Source organism: Melospiza melodia, chromosome 19 (genome assembly GCF_035770615.1).
Source record: "Melospiza melodia melodia isolate bMelMel2 chromosome 19, bMelMel2.pri, whole genome shotgun sequence".
Taxonomy (NCBI): Eukaryota; Metazoa; Chordata; class Aves; order Passeriformes; family Passerellidae; genus Melospiza; species Melospiza melodia.
This window is the reverse complement of record NC_086212.1, coordinates 10,993,267-11,013,080: the sequence shown is the minus strand read 5'-3', so window position 1 is coordinate 11,013,080 and position 19,814 is coordinate 10,993,267. Positions and strand designations below refer to the sequence as shown.

The 19,814-nt window shown below is 48.1% G+C and overlaps 1 long non-coding RNA gene across 10 annotated transcripts in view; it reads left to right on the top strand.

Moving 5' to 3' along the window:
- Positions 1-2,979: 2,979 nt before the first annotated feature.
- The window catches only part of LOC134427042 (uncharacterized), a 49,579-nt gene continuing 32,744 nt past the window's right edge, over positions 2,980-19,814 (top strand). For 4 of the 10 annotated variants that reach the window (XR_010030088.1, XR_010030085.1, XR_010030079.1 and 1 more), the window contains exons 1-4: positions 3,490-3,556; positions 3,651-3,860; positions 4,974-5,123; positions 6,932-7,020. This is a non-coding gene — a long non-coding RNA (uncharacterized LOC134427042). Of the gene's footprint in view, positions 3,106-3,274; positions 3,307-3,329; positions 3,363-3,489; positions 3,557-3,650; positions 3,861-4,973; positions 5,124-5,344; positions 5,560-6,931; positions 7,021-19,814 lie in introns of those variants that run through there. The other 6 variants (XR_010030086.1, XR_010030087.1, XR_010030081.1 and 3 more) reach the window with 5 other exon arrangements.

The following is a 19,814-nucleotide window of genomic DNA, read 5'->3' as shown; positions in this document are numbered from 1 at the left end:
TCGTTTAGAGGAGTTTTAATGCAGAATTATTATGTGCACACATGAATATATTATTAAGCATATGTGTATATATGTATGAAAAAAATATATTTATATATATTTTTCGTACATATATATGTATGAAATATATGTATTTCATACATATATATGTATGAAATATATATATCTTCCTAATAATATGTATTTTTCATATATATATATACACATATACATATATATACATATACATATATACATATATACATATATACATATATACATATATACATATATACATATATACATATATACATATATACATATATACATATATACATATATACATATATACATATATACATATATACATATATACATATATACATATATACATAGCCTGTGTGATGGTGGTGGTTGCACTTCCAGGCCCCATCTCTCCCAGCACTCCCTGCATCCCCAACTCCCAGCATTATCAGCCCATGGAACAAGCCCCAAACCAAGTCCTGATAAAAAGATGCCACGTACTTTGGAGAGAACACAGATATTTTAGTCCCATTAGGAGCTCAGGGGTGAGTGTGTTTTTTTAAAGCAATTAGTGAAGAGAGGAAATCTGTGTGCAAAACCCAGGTCTGGGTTTTAAACGGTCTCTTAATTCGCATCTCAGAGGTTTGCTCTTGGTTCATCTCCCTTTATAGTTTGCTCCTGACACATCTCGGTGTGGGGATGGATTCTCCACCCCGGGGAACCTGCCAGGGAGGTGATAACAACTCGCTCAATCCAAAGAAGGGCATGGCTGTGCTCTAAGAGTGAGTGGTTCCTAAGGGCTCCCCTGTGGCCAGGGCAGGGTCCTGCTGGGGCACAGGCAGCCACACACCCCGGGCACTCTGTGGTTTCAGATGTGCCCCAAAACAGCATGAGAACCTGTTGCTCCTGGCGCTCGGGTTCTCAAAATCCCCAAGTGCTCCCCAGGGAGTACCAGGCAATGTTTCCCTGTGCTGGCTGGGCTGGGATTTTGGGGAAAGGCCTTCCTGGGGTGATCCTGAGGTGAGTCAGGGTGGGGAAGAGCTTCCATGGCTTCAGTTATTGAAAGCTGGGAAAGCACTGACAGTCCTGACTGATGTCCAGGGAGGAGCAGCTCTGACATCCCTGCAACAATGGGAAAAGGGAGGAGAAAAACTCAACGGTGGTTTATGTCACTGGGGAGAAATTCCCAGCTGCTCCATGGGGAAATGAGCTGAGGGTACAGAGGGGACAGTGGTGATCACAAGGACCATGTTGGGGCCGAGGAGTGGGGACGGGGGACAGGCTGTCCTGCAGTCTCTGTCCCCACTGCCAGTCCCATGAGGGGTGGCAGGTTTGGCTCCTGGGCTCAGACAGAGCTGCCTGAGGGCTGCTCTGTGTTGTGGTCACTGCAAAGATGGCTCTGGCACCAACAGGACACCAGAATTTGTGGCTTTGCTGCCACAGACCTGTTCTGGGCTGTCCAAGCACTGATTATATGGAACAGCTTGTCCTGGAGTGCGGGGCAGCAGAGGGAATCCAGGTTCCCAGCAGAGCTCAGGAGGAGACATGGAAAAGGCCAAAGCAGCCCAGCACAGAGAGCAGACACGTCACTGGTAGTGGCTATTTCTGGCATTGTCCTCGGAGCTGGGGACCTGAGAGCGCAGGGACACACCTCTGGGACCTCCTGGGAGCCCTTCCCACCTCATGGCATTATGAGGTGGTTCCTGCAGGCATTTCCTGTCCTTAGATGTCTTGCTATCAGCTCCCAACAGCCTCAGAGGTGTGTTGCCTGATGGTCTCCCAGGAATGTCCTAAGTGGAGGTGTCCTTTGGGGTCACAGTGCTGGGTGTCTGTGGGTGGCTGTCCCTGCCACACACCACTCCACATCCATGGATTGCTGACAGGAACAGAGGGTGTTGGGCACCTCACCAGGCTCATGCAAACTTCCCGACCCAGATCCACATCCAGCCACCACCAGCCATGCATCCATTGCCAGGCCTGGTCCCTCCCTGATCCCTGATCCCCCAAAGCCCACTCACAGCGCTGATCTATCAGCAGCATGAGGCACCCTTGGGGTCTGAGGTGCCATGGTCCTTCTGGGGAGCCTCAGTGAGGTGTAGAGGCCTGCAGAGAGCTTGGCATGGAGGGACATGGGCCTGGGGAGGTGCTCCAGAACGGGGTCTGCTGCAAGCAAGCAGGACAGGTTGGCTGATTGCAGACATTGCCACGTCTGCCATCATTTATCTGCTATCCCCAGGTGACCTCCCCAGGGCCCTGGACATCTTCACTTGGAAGCTGGGTGTAACTCAAGTTTCTAGAGATGTTCACCTGCTTCTCTGGGCACAAGCCAAGGGCAGTGCCTGCACTGCCAAAATCTCCCCTCCTTGCGGTACCACTGGATGAAACTGTGGAGGTTGGAAAGATCCTCATAATCCAGGAGACACCACTGTGCTGGTGGTCCACATTAACCACCCTGAGAGGGGCATTTCCCTGCCTGGCAATGAGGGTCCCCACTGCTCTCCATGTAGGGCAGAAAGTCCAACACCTCCCCAGCCTTCAGCACCTTTGGAGACTCAGGAGGACGGACATGGCCAGACAATGAGGTGCCCAGGACATTGTGGTGAAGGACTTGGCCCCAGCATGAGGTTTTTTGAAACGCAGTTCTTCCTTCTGTAAGGTGAAAATCGGGATCTTTTGAGTTTCTTCTCCACCTTCTCACCTGGAAACCTTTCTAGCACAGAGGAAGAAATACAAATGAAAGAAAGGAAAGGAGAAGAAAAGAACCAAAGCGGGAGGCAGCCTAAGGTTTTCCAGCATGGACAAGGTCTCCGATCTGTGTCTCTCAACGCTGGCACTTACCAAACATAGCCAGGGCCCCGCGGAACCTCGGGCCGGCACAGAGTAGTAAGATGAGCTCCCTCTTTATTTGGCCTAGCTAAAAATAGCAGAGGGGAAAAAAAAGGCAGAGTCAGGACCCTGCAGGACCAGTAGTCAATGGGCTGCGAGGAGCGATTGAACTCCAAGCCCTGCTCGGCAGGCTCCAGCTGACGGGCTATTTTTTGCCGTGGTTGACTAAATATGGTCAGGGAGGGAAGAGCAGGAGCAGGGGCCGCGCGCCCGGGGGTGCGTGTTTGGGATGCTTCGTTGGGTATATAAGCACTGGAAAGGTGGACTCGCGTCCTGACCAGAGCTGCCCCCTCCCTCCGCCAGCCCCCCCAGCCGTGTGCATCCCCCCGCAGCCTGACCCCCAGCCCGGGCTGACCCCCGCTGGGGGGGGGGGGGGGTGACAAGGAGGAGGAGGAGGAGGAGGAGGAGGGAAGAAGGGTGGGTGGGGGGGTGGGGGCGCAGGCACTTGTGCCGGCGCAGCCTCTCGCATCAAGGTGTGCTGCAATCCGGGCGGGCACGGTGGCTGCTCCTTAACCCGCGGCTGGCCGCGGCGCTGCTCCCCGCCCGCCCCGCGCAGCCCCCGCGGCACCGCGCTGCCTCCCCGCACCCCGCGGCTCCGCGCTGCGATGCGCTGCGGCCGCGGGCGCGCAGGGATGGAGTTGTGCCGGTGCCGGGCGGCGGGGGCGAGGTAAGGGTGGGTGGGAGGGGAGGGTTTGCCTGGTGATTTTTATTTATTTATTTATTTATTTATTTAATTTTTTTTTTTTTTTTCTCTCTCCAAGTGAGGACTAATCCCATCCCTGGGCCTGCTCTCTGTTCCCTTCCTGCATTAGAGATTGGCTATAAGGAGAAGGCTGACGGCTGCAGCATGAAGCGCATTATTACCTTGTGATTCCATGACCCTCCTCTATGCATCCCTAACTCTCGAAAGCTGATTCAGCTTTCAGCTAGTGCTCTGGTGAGTCCTCTGCTGCAACAGAAGCTCCTAACTGGTATGTCTTCTTTTTTTTTTCCCCTCTCTCTCTTCTGCTCCCTGTCTTGCCTTTAACCGCTACCAGCTCAGCTTGGTTTAAACACTTTTCCTGGCCAATGCAGGACTCACCTGCCAATCCAACTTACCCGGGGACTTAAATGTGGGTTTCTGCATACACAAATGTATGTGTGTGTGTTTGTGTGGCTGTGTGGGGATTTGCTGGATGTGTGTTTAATCTGTGGATCGCTTAGGAAACCTCACCCCCCTCTTTTTTTTGTTCTGCTGTGGCATTCTCCGCATTTAAAAAAAAAAAAAAAAAAAAAGAAAAAACAAAAAAACCAAAAACTAACAAACTGCAGAGCAAGCAGTGCACTAGAATAATCTGAACTGAAATGTTAGAACTTTGACATGCAACCGTTCTGCAAGGTTAAACCGGCCTTTAAATGCCTAATTCAGACACAGGCTGGCTAATGACACCTGGGGGGATTGGGGCTTTATTTATTTATTTGCAACAAACTAGTGCTATAAGCTGATATCAGGCAGAGCAAAAGGGTGAGAGGTGGTTAAACTTAGCCTAACTTGCAATGATCTCAATGCTGTAGTGATTAACTGTTAAAATGCCGAGAAATGAGTATTAATTACAGGCGCATGGTTTGTGGATGATCAGAAGGGGAATATGGGGAGGAGGAGAAGTTAGATTTCCCTGCAAGGATTTGGAATTCAGGTTACATGAAGTGTAGCATCAATTGACTGTTATTGCTTCTGCAACTCAGAGTTGACTGTGGTCATTATATTTTATATGATAGTGGTGGTACCTATCACATGAATATATAGACACCAGTTTGGTGAGGTGGGTACTGTGGTGCACACACACACACTCATGCAGATTTAGATACCTTTTATAGCATGCATATGGATATTTTATATGCATCTTTATGCATAGGTATATAAATGCTATATCCAAGCAGGTGTAATGTATCACCCAGACACAGCCCATCTCCAGGCTGTGTGGGGAGTGTGGATACAGGTATATATGTGTGCCTGTGCCTGAGGGAGTGTGCTCTGTGTAATTGTATAGGCAGAAATCCGTGATTTGTGCTGTCAGTTTAATTGCTGGGTTCCTCTCGAGCAGATGGTTGTGTCTGTGGCTCCCAAGGTCTGAGCCCAGTCTCTCTGCCATGGGCTGTGCTGGGATGAGCACCTGCCTCCACCTCGTTCCTTCTGGCATCTCCCTTCTCCAGTGCCCAGCCCTACACAGGGGCTGGATACAAAGTCCCCAGAGGTTTGTGCTGCACAGCTTCAGTTTGACTTTGACACTCGGACCTGAGCAGCACCTTGAGCCCTGGGCAGAGCAGGGATATGATATACAGCATGTTGCTTTCCATCCCTCTCACCCCACTCCTTCCCCTTTCGCCTTCAGGCAATACCTCAGGCTCTTCCCTCCCCTTTTATTTGCCCCTTGGCCTCTGCATGATCCAGGTCTCCATCCATTTTTCTCTCCAGAACAGCCACAGTTTCATTGCTCACGTTTTTCTGCCAAGAACAAACGCAGCAGCTCAGCGAGCCCAAGTGGGTTGACGATAGTGGCTGATGCTCACCCACCACCCCTCTACTCCTGGTGGTAGCTGGAGGATGGGATCCACAGGGTGCCTCTGATGTTACATTAAAGGCACCATCACGGCCATTTGGCTGCTCCTCCACCAAATGGCACAACCCTGGTAAGCATAAGATTGCACCCAGAACCTCAAAGCAAATTTAAACCGCCGTGATGAACTCTGCTGCTGTGGTTGTGCCATTGTCTTCAGTTCTAGTAAGGATTTATAAGGTCATTTTTTAAAGCTCCTCCACGGGGTTCGCTTTAGGTGGCTGGCAGCTGCTGTCCCACTGGTCTGCAGAAGCTGGGGACTGTTTAGGACAGCCCATGTCAAATGCATTTGAGGAAATCAAATTGGGTACAAGGTGCAGATGTTTAACAGCCCAAGAAGTCCAGTAGCTGTCCTACTGCTGTCAGTCTGAAGGAAATTCAATAGCATGGAGTGCTTGGCTGTGCAACACCCCACCACCAACACTTTGGTTTTGTTGTTTGTTTTTTAATTTGAATTAGACTTTCCCTCACACTCTTCAGCTCTCCCTTTGCTTTAATTTCACTGCAGTCATGCATTACACCAGTGCCACAGCTCCATCTCTCTTCCCCTTAATCCAAACTAAAGGTTGAAATTTGCCTTTAAATGAGACAAATAATGATGGTTAAAAGGGCCAACAAGCTGATGGAATGAGGGGGAAGCTGCACAGAGGCGTGTGCTGGTGTTGCGTGAGGGGTGTGAAGCGATTTTGGGGCTTGGGGCCGAGCCCAGCGGATTTACACCCGAGCCCCACGCGGCCTTTGCTTTCCAGCGCTGCTGGAAGTCGATGGGGCGCGGGGAAATATTTGCTCCCCAGCTAGCAGAGATATTTTAAAAAGCAGCGAGACGCATCGATGCAATTAGGTACTCCAAAGTGCTTAGTTTGCCACTTGCTAAGTTTACTTAAACCCTCTTTAAAGGGTTCATTAGAAGACTGCGAGGAACGGTAAAATTCATTAACACGGAGGCAGCCATTGCACATTTGCCTGTAAATTGGTATCGACCGGCGGCAGGTGAGGAGGCACCGTGCCCGCCCTGCTGAGCGAGCAGGCAGCGCCCGCCGTGACCTCCGCCGCGCTCCTGCCTAAATCCTGCCCATTATAGTCTCCCATTCAGCCCGGGCGGCCAGCGCAGCCCTGCCACTCGGCCCACATTGTTCAGGGAGCTTTAAAGCTCAGCACGGCTGCGAGGGAGGCGAGGGAGAGGGGCAGAGCAGGAGCAGAGGCAGGGCTGCGTGCGGGACCGAGCCTGGCGGGGCACGGCCGGGGCGCGCATCCCACGGGGGATGCGGGAGGAACTCGGCAAGGCTTTGGCCCGAGCTGCCAGCACCTCGCCTTGAATGCCTTTTATGTCTGCGGGTCTTCCCAAAGCCCCTCAGCTGGCGTGGAGCTCCACCGGATGAGTTATTAGGAGCGATTTTTAATTTTTTTTTTTTATTTTATTTTTAATGCCCTGAACGTGCCAAAAGGCATGTGCTATGTTTTGGGGGCTGCTTATCTGTGGGGGTAGTGTCTCGCTCCCAGTGACCAGCAGAGGAAAAATCATTGGATTCACTAGGTAAGATGCTTTCTTCTTCCTATGCTTTAATCTCTACTTACTGATAAAGCAATCGCGTGTCTGGGGCTGATGAGTTCTCTTACTCTGGCGGATGGAGCAGTCCTTCCCGGTGGTGGTTTGTAAATCAGTAGCTTGCCATTCGATTCTTGGCTTTCTGAAAACAAATTGGCTTTTTGTTTCCAAATTGTAGGATGGAGGCAATTGGGAATTGACAGATATTTAACTTTCTCCCACATGGCTTTGTCTGGAATGAAACCCATATGCGTGTACAGCAAAGGCTTTCCTCTAAACCACGTTTTTGTCTTTTTTAAATGCTAGAAGTTTATGATTTAGAATGAAACACCTACTTTTTAGGTGGAGTGGGAGGCTGGCTTTTACTCTGTGCCGTTTACGTTTCAAAGAGCCCCTGCTAGGGCAGCCACTGGACCTCTGCCGCTTTGTGTCCGGTGAATTATGCAGTTCCCCTTCCCAGGACCCAAAATCCATCATCTGCCGAGGGCTCAGCCCAGCATTACCGGCAAGGATGGGGAGCTGGGGTGTGTGTCTGTCTGCACATGGGCTGGGCAGGAGGAAAGTCTGCTGGTTTGAACTGAGCCGTAACTCACTCTCAGGATGTAAATTGTAAATCAGCGTTATTTTTCCTCCTGTGACCATATAAATGCGCATATTGAAACTACCTGCTTGAGAGACATACTTCTTTATATGCCCATATGAACCTGGCAAGCTATGGAATGTAAAGAAGTATGTATTTCAGGTGGGAATCCTTCTCAGAGGAGCAATGTGTGACCCCGGGCAAGGCGGGGGAGAAAGACAGACAGATTATTTTATATTATTATTTTTTTTAACTGCCTGACCCGGCAGACTGACTGGGGAGTCAATTGATGATCTTGTTCCAGCGCGTGTATTGTTCTGTCACTTTGCCTGTGTCAGCAGGTGGAAATGCTCATCAGGACATTAAATATTCAATATGCTGACTGCGGCATGGGCTTTGAAAGGCGATGCCAGAGGAAAGCTGGCTGTCCGCTCCTGGGTTTTAACAGGGATGCAGGCCAATCTCTCCCTTCTCCTGCTTCCCCACTGACCCTTTTTACCCCAAAAATAAGACTGGGTAGCAAACAAAGCTGGCTGATCTTTAAATCTAGGAACAACAAAAGGAGGTGGATGGTGGGGGGAGAAGAAGAGAGAGGAAAAGGAGACAACAGTTGTGACTCAGGCGTGCGGTGTTCTAGCTGTAAATTAGTGTGCAAATTCCGCTTTTTGAACATTTCCCACATTAAAACTTTTTGTGCTTAAAACTGGTGAGGAGGACACCTTGTCAGTGTGGTGAGCCATCGAGTCAGCGGATCACAGCTAAAGCCAGAGGAGTGCACTGAATATAGGGGTCTTAAAAATTAGACCCTTTAATTCTGGAAGCCTTTTCCTTTGTAACATTTTCCAATGTAAAATAGTTGGCTATTTTTCCAGGATCTTACAATAATGTAGCAAGATAAAAGATATTTGGTTTAAAGACATGTTTAATGTTCTGCCTGGGCGGGAGTCACATCTGAGGGTTTAAAGCTTTCAGCCCCAAATTTCCTTGTGTTTCTATGAAGTTGCAATGATGTGCAATGCTGAACTCCTCCAAAAGCCACTCCCCAGTTCCCCAAAATCCATTTTCCATCTCTGTGGGGCCGCTGAGGGCAGCATTTTACTTTTGAGTGGTTTCCCTGCAATCACAACCCCGTCTTCGCCTTGCTCACGGACTCCTCAGGTATCGTCTGATAGGTGTGGTGCCAGGACATGTCATGCAGAGGTTAATCAAGTCTTTCCCATGGCAGCATCCTCCCCCAGGCATGGGAGCAGTCGAGGCTCTGAGTTTGGATTTTGGGGAGCTTTTATCCGTCTCTATTCACGGTGAGCGCCGCCATCACTTGTTCCAGGTACGCCAAAGGGGATCGAACTCAAGCAGGTGCTTGTGAGTAGTGGGTGAGAAAAGGCAGGTTGGGCTATCAGGATTTCCTACCTGTAGGATTTGTGGGGTTTATTGAGGTGCTTCTTGTTGTTGTTGCTGTTGTTTAAATTAAATACCATGGTTGATGGAGGCGTGGGCAGTGCTGAGCCCCTTCCCAGCAGAGGAGGAGCCTTTGCCTTTTCTGCCAGGTGGCTTTGGGAAGGCTGGGTTTGCACTGGAGGATAGTTGGTGTGTACATTATCCTGTTGGCTTTTTCAGATGCTCTGTTTGTGCTGGGCCCTGGAAAGCCGGGGTGTTCCTGGCTGGCTGCGGTGCAGTCCCTCAGGACCAGGCTGCAGGGATGCAGCAACCCCTGGGCTCAGCCCCACCAGCAGCCACCCTGCCTGGGGACAATCCTTGGCCCCCATGATCACAAAAGGATCAGTCCTGTGGGTGTCCAGCCCCATTTTGGGGTCAGACTTAAATATGAAACTGGTGGATGCTGGGGACGAGCTGAACCCGGGCAGGAAGGCACTGGTTCCATACAGGACTGCAATTCTGCTCCTTTGCAAATCAGCAATGTTACCTTGAGTCTCTGGATGAAAAATGAGGACAATTCTCACCATTCTGAATATAACATAACATTACATCTAATATATAATTTATATATGAAATTCCCCTCCTTTCTTTGCTGACCCTTTGTCTCACTCCTTCTCATTTCCCTTCTCCTTCCTTTTTTCATTTTTATTTTTTTTTCCTTTTTTCTTTCTTTTTTCTATTTTCTTTTTCTTTTTTCTTTTTTTAAAGTTTCTTTTTCTTCCTCTCCTCTCTGTTTTCTCCCCCTTCTCAGCACAGGTTATACTAAAACCCCTCTGCCACTGCATGTTGCTCTTTCAAAGGTGTTCATGGTTTGATTTACAGCCGATACCTGCATTTGTAATGCAATTTTTATCTCCTTCCCCCCGCCTCTCTGAATTAATACGCTTGTTAATCACATGGAATTGCTAACTTTAGGAAGTCGCTAAGTGCTCAGATTTATTTTTTATGTAAATATTTTCAAAGGCATAATTCTGAGCGCTGTCTCGCAGCATGGCAGCGGAGATGGGAAGCTTTGCATGGCAGGGGAAGCTGTGCCATGGATGGTATCACCTGGGCTTGGATGGTGTTAAAAATGGATGTGGCCCCCCAAGAGCCTTGGTAGCCTTGCTGTTGACACCAATGGAAGCAGGTGGTGGCTGCTGGCCTTCACCAACCACTTTGCACCATCCTTCTGCTGCATGGCGGCTCTTCATCCCTTTTACACCTCTTTGGATTAAAACTGTGGCCGTTGCATTGCACTGGGCCCGCTCTATTTTACAGCTAAATTACAGCCAATTATCTAAAGCTTTCTATAAATTTGTGAGCATCTCCTTGCCCTGAGAGCCAGGTTGGTGTGATATGAGGAGCACTGGTGCCAGACCCGCAGCGCTGGGATGCTCAGGTGCGCCCATCCATCCTGTGAGCTGAGGACTGTGCAGTGCCAGGCACAGAAACAGGAGCTCTGAGAATTGTAAAAGCCATAAATCCAGTGGACCAAATTAGTTAAATTTTTCTATTCTATGCCTCACAAAATCCAGCCGTTCTGGAGATGAATTCCTCGCATGTAAGCGGAACTACCGGCAGGTATAAGATGGATATTTCGCACGTGCACATGAGAGCACAGGGACAAATTTGTGCCATGCGGTTTTCCCTGGCGGGTTTTTCTTTTTTCTGTACTTTTGCCTGTTTGTTACATTGATGATCCATTATTACAGTTGTTACTATTACTTAATGTTGGAAGACAGGTGGTCCCATAAATTCTAACACCCTCTATTTTTTTTTTTTAAAAAGGGGGGGCATGTTTGCAATTCAAGTTTAATAGTGCATTCATCAAGAGCAATAAAGCATTTTATTGCACAAGTATTTCAAGGGATGTGCTGGCCCTGGTAAAAGCATTAGTAAAGGGGTGCATCAGCAATCTCATTTAAAACTGTCGACCCAACGTGAAAAATGTTGCGTTGAAGAATAAACTGCTATTAAGCATGATTAGATTGACCTGCAGGACAGATATTTTAGCTGCAGCAGCACAAGTCGATCAAAGTGAGCATCGCTTAGATTGCAAATTTTTTTTTTTAATGCCCTAAATTAAAAATGAAAGAGCCTCAGAATATTTAGGACCAGAGTGTGACTTTGGGGGTGAGATTTGTGCATTCGATTCAAAGCAGTTTGGGAAAGTGGGGAAAGGGGGGAAAGGTATTAATTGCTGCCCCTTTAGCATACATTGAAAATATGTTACTCAGATCAACCAATCAAAAAAGAAATTGTGCTGACTCAGCACTCGGGCTAGTCTGCACGTCCGATTGCAGAAGAGATCAGCACTGCACTGCAGTATCTTTCCCTGCCTTTGACACCAGCCTAGCTGGGCAGGGCTTCCCTTGTGTTTCCCAGGACTGGTTTAGGCCAAGAACAACAGAAGGCCCTGAAGAGAGGAGGAGAGAGTCAAGGTTGCACGAGCCTCGAGCTGCTAACAATCCTTTTTAGTTAGTAAGAAAGAGCTTCCATGCTAGGTTTGCCCTGCCAGATGCAAGCGGCATGAATTGCTTGGGAATATATCTATTTTTAAAGACTTTCACCACATCTTGCACTTAGCAGTGACTGTGGGCGAGGGGGTGGTGTGTTCCTAGCAGGAGAAATATCCTCGCTCCTCGGCTCATCCCTCCCCGGAAAGCCCAGGGCTGATTTCAGTGCCGCACTGGCGGGTGCCTCCCAGAGAAGATGCTGGGTTAAATGTTTGCCGCGTGATGCTGGAGTTGCTCTCGACCTCAGCCAGGCAGACAGCGATGCTGAGAGCTGCCTTCCTTCCCTCTGGGATGCAGGAGGTCACGCTGAGAGCAGCCCAGAGCTGCAAGGATGGGAGCCAAGAGAGGGCATGGACTCCACTGCTGGCTCGCTGGCGTTGCAGACAAGTTGTGTTGCTCGCCTGCCTCAGTTTCCCTCTGAGGCAAAGCAGGTTCTTGCTGAGGAGTTGTTGAAGCTGTGCTTGCGCTGTGAGGCTGAAGGTGGAGGTGGCCAAGGCAGGTGGAGGTGATGGTGTGAGGCCAAGGTTGTTCTGGTTTGGTTGGCATTGGCCTGCACAGTTCTGCCCTGTGTGTATTTGGGGAGATGGCACAGCCTGCCTGGGCTGTGTCCCTCTGGCTTTGTGCTGTCATGCAAACACTCATCTGCATTCCCCACACCTTGGAAGAGGTGCAAGGTGTGAGGTATGGAGGCTGGACACCAACCACGAGCCCATGGAGCCATGGATGCCTGGGGGTACTGGGAGCCTGGGATACTGGGGGTATCCCAGTAGGATGAGGGGTGATGGGGTCCGTGGGGTGCTCCAGCACTGCGGGCCTGCTCGCTGGTCACCAGTGTGATCCTGTGTGCTGGGTGACTCTGCCAGCACCAGGCTGGGCTATGCCAGCCTTAACCAGCAATACATCCCCAGCCCTGAGCACCTTGGTGGGCACCCACAGGTGGAGCAGTGTCCCTGTGGGCTGCTGTCTCCTGACCACTGCAGCACCCCGTGATGCTGTTGAGGTGTTTTTGCCTGCACTGTGTAAGCAGCACTGGCGAGCATCCCTGGGTTAGTCTGTATTTTTCCAGAGCAGTCTGTACGGAGGAGCAGCGCTGGTGGATGACCCCCTTGTGTGCAAGGGGAAGGCTTTCAGACACAGATACGTCTTGACTAAAGCAGGATTTGATAGTCAAAGGTTTTAGCAGTTGGAACAGTTGCTGGTGGTGCTCAGGAGGCTCAAGGGAAGCAGGTGACTGACATCTCCAACAGATGCAGGGTTTTCCTTTTTTTTTTTCCTTTTCCTTTTTTTTATTCTCCTGAAGCACAGAGCCATGCCTGCAAATGCCTCGCCATGCCCAGATATGGCCTGTGCTGGGACCTGTGCCGCTATCTAAAAAAGCCCTGGGCAGACTGATGAGCCTGGGGGGACTGGGGAACAACTGCTATAAATAGTGCTCATTCTCAGCTGCCCTTCTGGGGGGACAGGATTAGGTGGCATCTGGGCAGCCAGGAGGCGTGGGACTCGTGACCACCAACCGCAGAAGTCACCCAGCAGCTGTAAGGACAGGAGCCATCCCTGCAAAGACCTTACATAGGCAAGTCAACCCTGGCATTTGGGGAGTCGGATAAAGCCACAGGAGCAGGAATCCAGTGACCTAAGAGCAATCGAGAATAAAGTTCACCGCAACGGCCGCTTCCAATCTGAGCTGTGACCTGGCACTGGAGAAGGACTTGGCTTTTGACTTTTTGAGCTGTTTGGTGCAAGCAAAGGAAGGTGTCAGGAGGGAGATGGTGACACGGGAGGCAAAGTGTCGCAAGGAGCTGCTGAGATGAAAAGACTGGTGTTCCCTTCTGGGAGGCTGCGGGTTAATTTGCTTGTTAATTTCCTGGCAAGCGAGACTATTGGAAGCTCTGATTTAATATTTGTGTTTACTTTGGGTAAACAAATTAACAAAAAAAACCCCAAGTCTTAATAATTTAAGACACCAGCTTGATTGAAGCTAGCAGAAAGTAATGAATCTCATGCGGTCAATTCACTCCCAACCTGACAGGAGGTGGGCAGTGCCTGGAGCTCATGGCCATGGGGATGTGGGGTAACTGATCCCTAAAAGTGAGGGGTGCTTGTAGCTATGGACTGCAGGAAAGTGAAACAGCTTCTGAAGGAGGAGAGGAAAAGGACTGTGCTGTGCTTGAATTAAGCTCAGCTTTGAGTATTTGAAGGGAAATGATGGAGCAGGGAGTGAGGAAGGGTTGGCCAAACAGAGGAAGTGGCTGTGCAGGTGATACCTGAAAGGGATGTCCTGAAATGTGTGCAGTGGGAGATTGGGGATAAAATCATGGAGCAACACTGCAGCTTGTCCCCGAGCAGATCTGCTGTGGGATGGGCACTGGAATGTGCCGGCAGGGTGAGATGGGTATTTATGTCCAGGTTTTGCCCCTTCTGTCCCTCACGGTGTCAGGGCTGTGCTGCACCACTTTGCCTTCTTTAAATTAAGCCAGCTTTGTCCTAAAGCCTTGTCTTTGAGACAATAAGATGCACCCGCTAAAATCTATTGTGCCATTTTTGCAAAGCCCAGCAAAAGTCGCCCGTGCGCCGTCCCCTCCCTGTCCTCCACGCTCATTTAGCCTGTTTGAAACTGAATTTATTCCTGGGAAGGTCCCCATCAATTTGACTTGCTCTTTTGTTGACAAGTTTATTAAAAACCTGGGCAACTACATATTAAACTTTTATCAGTGTCGAGGAAGAATACGTCCTTTGAGCGGCCACAAAAGTTATGGATTGGGGCTTAATGTTTCTTGTTCCACCATTTGGCTGAGTCAGCGTAACAAATAAAAGCTGCCACTTCTTTTTTTTCCCTTTCTTGAGAGACAGTTCCCTTAACAGTGTAAGTAACTGTGTCCAGTAATGCAAAAGAAGGTTTCAGGTCTGGGCAAGCATGAGGGTTTTTGTTTCTCTTTGTGCCCATAAGTCTTGAATAATTTGAATAGCTAATATAAAATAAGAAATTATGACCCCTGGAGAAAGTTCTTGCTGCTTAGCTCTGAGCTAATAGTTTTGGTGAAATAACTGTTACTTTATAGTATTTATATTTCAAAAATTGCTGCAAATTAATAATTGTTGTACGGCAAGTGATGTGTTTTCATCCAGTGTGAGGGCAGGCAGGGGTTGGAGCGATGTTTGGTTGGGGATGTCCCTTTGTGCCGCTGCAATAGGGGATCTTCGCTCTTTTTCTTTAGTCATAAGATGAAACAAAGAGGAGGGCAATATGTTGCACCAAAGATGTTAAAAATAAAGCGTTAGAATTGCATAACCTAGTTCCCATTTTGCCGTGCAGCTGAGTTTTTAGGAGTTGAAAGGAGCCTGAGAAATAATTGGTGGGAAGGAGTTTAAACTGATAAAACAACAGTCAGGCAGGGGGGAAAAAAGTGAGCATTGGTGGGACTAAGCCACAATTCTTAAACTCTACTGGGCAAATAAATAAATAACACAGCATCTTTCTCTGCCTGTCACCATGTCCAAGGATTTTTTAGTTCTTAAGCAGGTTTGCTGGCATAATTTGTCAAGTCCAGCCGGGAGGTTTCCGTGTGACAGCCGATTGTTTTTCACCAGGCACAGTGGTGCACCAGAGTCCTGCTGGCTCGAGCAGCTCCATAATTAGACAAGGGTTAACATTCCTGCATGAGGTGCTCATCCGTCCTGGCCAGGGCATGGCACAGCCCATCCTGTGCCATGCAGGAGCGTTCTGGACAAATCCCTCTGCCTCCAGGAGTTTATCTGCATCACCATTTGCTCCAATTATAACTAATTGGACACATATTGCATTTTCATAGAATCTAATTTTCTATTGATTTTAACGGGACTGCTGGTGTTTTGTACTATTAAGTGGTATCTCCTATCAGTTGCTGTTTAAAAACGCTGAGTGCACTCCACTGTATGGGATTATGCAGTCAGCACATGTTTTAAAACCTGTTTAATTGTTAGGTCCACAAACTGTATTAGGGAACGGCTTTGTTCTCTTTTGAGAGTGTGAGTAGCAAAACACAAAACTCCAACTCCACAACTATTTCCAGAGCCGGTTTCAGGAGGTGCAGCTCCCAGAGACCTGCTGAGAGAAAAGAGCTTTGGAGGGACCCTCCTGATCCCACATGGAGCCAGCTCCCTCCAGGTAATGATGCTCTGCATTGCTGGAACAGAGCAGGTCCTGCTTGACTGTTGTTTTTACAGGAGGCCCAGGACCAAAATTTGGGTTTAGGCAGAGATAAAGTCACTTTAGATGCTCTGTATAATGAAGGAATAGGGTGATAACTGTAGGTTTTGGGACTTTATTCCCTGTCATAGATATTGCCATGTACCTGGGCAATACACCCAAATAAAACCAGACTATCAAATGAGCAAATTTCATTTCAGCAAGTACTCCTTGAAGCAGGGTGAAAGCAACAGTCCTCCATTTAAAGAAGAGAAGATTTAAATGAGATATTCAGGGGAGGAAGGGAGAGGTGGCCTGGCAAAAGAGCATTTCCAGCAATGCAGGGGGATGGCTGGCTCAGGGAAGTTGGATAGCAGCAGTAATGGTGGAGAAGGCAGATGAAAGGAGGTGGAAATGATGTTTTGGGGCAGTTGAGTTACCCTGGGGTGCTGGTGAGTTTGCTGTCGAGTTGCTGCCTTGGCTGCTCATTAGCAAGAGCCATGTTGTGTCTGTTGGAGACAGGTGAGTTCATGAGGGTGTATAAATTAAATAGACACTTTATTAAGTTCAGGTAATAGTTTTGGTTTGAAAGACTGAGTGGCTACTGCAATGTCAGCAACTGCCTTAGTGCACAAAGGAACTGAATGCTTTTTAATTAAGTCAAATAAAATCCAAGCAGAAGGCTCTTGAGCCTTGTCTGGAGTCTACTTTTTGGGTTGAACATCTTTAATTTTAGAAATGTTAATAAAACACAGTCTACTTTTTCCCTGTAATAATATAAGTTCAATTAATATTTGATGTCTGTAAGGAAAAGGATAAAAGCAGCGAGCTTGTATTTTCTGGTTTACAAATGGCACATTGGGCAGAATCCTGCAACTGTGGCATTGATTTAAACATCCTCACAAAGACACCATGCAATAAAGTTGAATCATCTGCAGTATAAGTATGTCTGTTTGGGGGAAAAAATAGCAATGTAAGAGAGTAGACATTTTCCTGTATTATCAAAAGCCACTTCATTTTGAGGAAATTTCCTCCAATTTAGTAATGTTTGGATGGAAATCAAATAACACATTAGCTTTGGGAAAGGGGAAAAAAACCCCTTCCAAAGCTAATTACAAAGGGAATGTGCACTTCATTAAGATAAAGCTGTAGGAAATCAATGTTCTGTATTGTTGTTTTTTTCCTTTTGATTGGATTTTAGAATGATAAATTGTTCATGCATTTGATCTAAAAATGATTTGTTTATTCAGATGAAGAGCAACAGTACTTTGTCTCATTTGGCCTTTTAGCTTATAATGATAATGGCTTGGAGGGCTGCTCATTTCTCAAAAGTGTATTGGACTGGAATAGGCAGGAGATTTCTGGACTCAGAAGGATGGGCCCCATGCAAGGGTTTGTTGTAGGCTAATTCTATTGCATGTTGAATCTTCTGCTTCATTAGGAATATCGACAAATGCTGATAAATTCTTTGCCTTTTCTGCACTGTCTATAACACGTCTTTATTAGAATATTGAGGCTGAAGTGGAAAGATCTGCAATAGAGGAGATTCTCATGTTGGGTACTACGGATCCTGCTTGCCACAGCACTGGGGGCTTTTGCCCATTTTCCTGGGTATAATCCTGGACAGCAGAGCCAGCAGCCAGGCACAGCCACCACAAAAGGGTGAGCAGAGAGGGAAAAGCCAGGCTTGTGTTTGCCCTGCTATTTTGGCTTTGATTCACCTCTCGCTCCTCGTGCCCATGGCTCTCCAGTGCCACCCCACAGCTCCTGAAGGCTTTGCCCAGCTCAGGATGGCAGGGCCAGGAGCAGGGATGTGCAGGGAGGCACCAGCACCTGCTCCTTCCACGCCTTTCCAATGCAAGACCCAAATTCATGAGGAGATTATTAGACCTGGCTGCTCTGGACACAAACCTGACCGTGCTGGTGTTGGTGGTTGAGGTTTTGGGTCTGGTTTGGGGTGCTGTCACAGGCTGCACTTGCAGCATGGGCACGGGCAGGAAGGGAGAGCAGCACCGATCCCTGCCTGGCTGATAGGATTGGCAAACTCTGCTGCCAGATCTTGCCTGTTGAATCCCTCCTATTCCATAATTCCATAATTCCAAAATTCCACAGGTATTTGGAAATGAGCCTCACTAGAGAGATCAGGGGCTTGAGCACAGCTCAGACCTCTGACCACATCTGTAATCCATCTTGTTAGGGTGGCTGGTACAGCCCCAGAGCCCAGCCTGGCAGTGCCTGGGCTGGCAGAGACCAAGTCCCCATGGGTTGCAGCCCTCTCCTGCTTTATAATGTGGGCTGCTCTTTCTCAGCTGCTGGGAAAGCCTCACCACCAGAGAGACATCATTAGTTTTGATTAATGGCATCCAGAAGAGAAAACCTAATTTTCTAAAAAGGAAAACCTTACCCATAACTCACTGCAGAGAATTTAAACAAAATGTTATAGAACATCCACGCTGACTCACATTGATTTCAAATATGTTCCAAGGCACTCCCCAAAGCAAAGCAGGGGGGAGTGGGGACAGCTCTGGTCCCCAGCAGAAGATGCTCAATGTAACCCCACATCTCTCTCCCACAGTGCTGCTTTCAAAGGACTGACCCCAAATCAACAGCGCTGGGACAGTGCTCACACACCTGGGGAGCAGACTGTGTTTGAGGTGGTGATGCTCAGGCAGTTTGATGCACTCTATCCCAAAATCCATGTGCCCATCAGGACTTAGCTCTGTACAACCTCAGTCACTAATGGCATTTCCACCTGTACCCAATCACCAGCAAATAATTACTTCCCTTTGCCTCCCGTAAGTTACCAAAGGATGAATTTAATACTTCCAGGTCTTCACTAAGTTTCCATTAGTTCCTTGGCTTGATTGTCTCTTGAAAAGGTACCTACAGATAACTTGATTAAATTAATTGTAGAGCTCTTTTTAAGGAGCTATTCTCTCTCCCTTTCTCTCTCCATCTCTCTCTCCATTTATTTATAGGCAGCTTAGAGTAACGGGTTTGGGCAGTTAAGCGATCTGCAGTGCTTGCCGTGACAATGCGAAGCCTGTAATTCTTCAGCAGATAAAATGCTGGCCCACTTGCAATATTTCTGTGTGCAGAGGTTCCAAGCACAGGTGCTTTTCCCTGGTATCATCTTGCAGCATGGTGGGCTGCGATGGAGAGGGGGGAAAAGTCACCTTTGCCTTATGACGCATATAAATTCTTTAAATAGGTTATGCACATGGCAATGTGCAATATCTGCGCGTGGCTCCGGATTCAGGAGGAAAGGCCTGACTTTATTGGCTCCCACTGCAGAAGTGATCGGAGCTGCTGTGATTTTTAAATTTGATTTACTGGGTTATTTTTAGCTGTGGGGTGTTCATGCTGCAGGGCTCTCCAGGAGAAATCAACACCCCAGTGCTGAGATGTGAACCATCATGGGAGTGACTTGGACAGTAGCGGTGTAGCAGGGACTTGCTTTCCCCATTTGGGGACAAATTGCTAGATTATGAAATTGCAAGAAAGAAAAGCTTTTTGTGTTTGTTTTTTTCTTTATTCCTTTCATTCCTCCCTTTTGTTTCCTTTCCACCACTTTCCTGTTGGTTTCTGGTGATGGAAAATACAACCATTGCTTGAGCAGGCCTTAAACCTTCTGAAAATGCTGATTTTAATGCTAGATGAGAAAACACAGGAGGCTTCACAGTAGGGAAGCAAAGTTTGCTAACCTCTAAAAAAAGACTTCAGGTGTTCCAGCCTTTTTCCTCCTGTTTTTCAAGGAGAGCCCTGAGGGGAGAAGAGTTCTGCAGCCTGAGTTCCTTGGCTGTGGGCTGGGCTGGTTGTAGCAGACGACATCTGTGCTGCTGCGTGTTAGGTGTCACTTCAGACACCAAAACAGGGCGTGGAGGAGGACAGCACACCATAAAACACTGAAAGGAAAGGAGGCAGGAGGTGATAATTAAAGCATCTGGATGAAAACAGTAGCTTAACATTTACTTATGTCACACTGTAATAGCAACGTGGCTCTCAAAACAGACAGAGCCAAATATCAAGTTTAAAAACGCTTCAGGCTGATGGTTACTGCTGCCGACTATTCCACTGCTGTTCAACCTGCCTCTTTAATTCA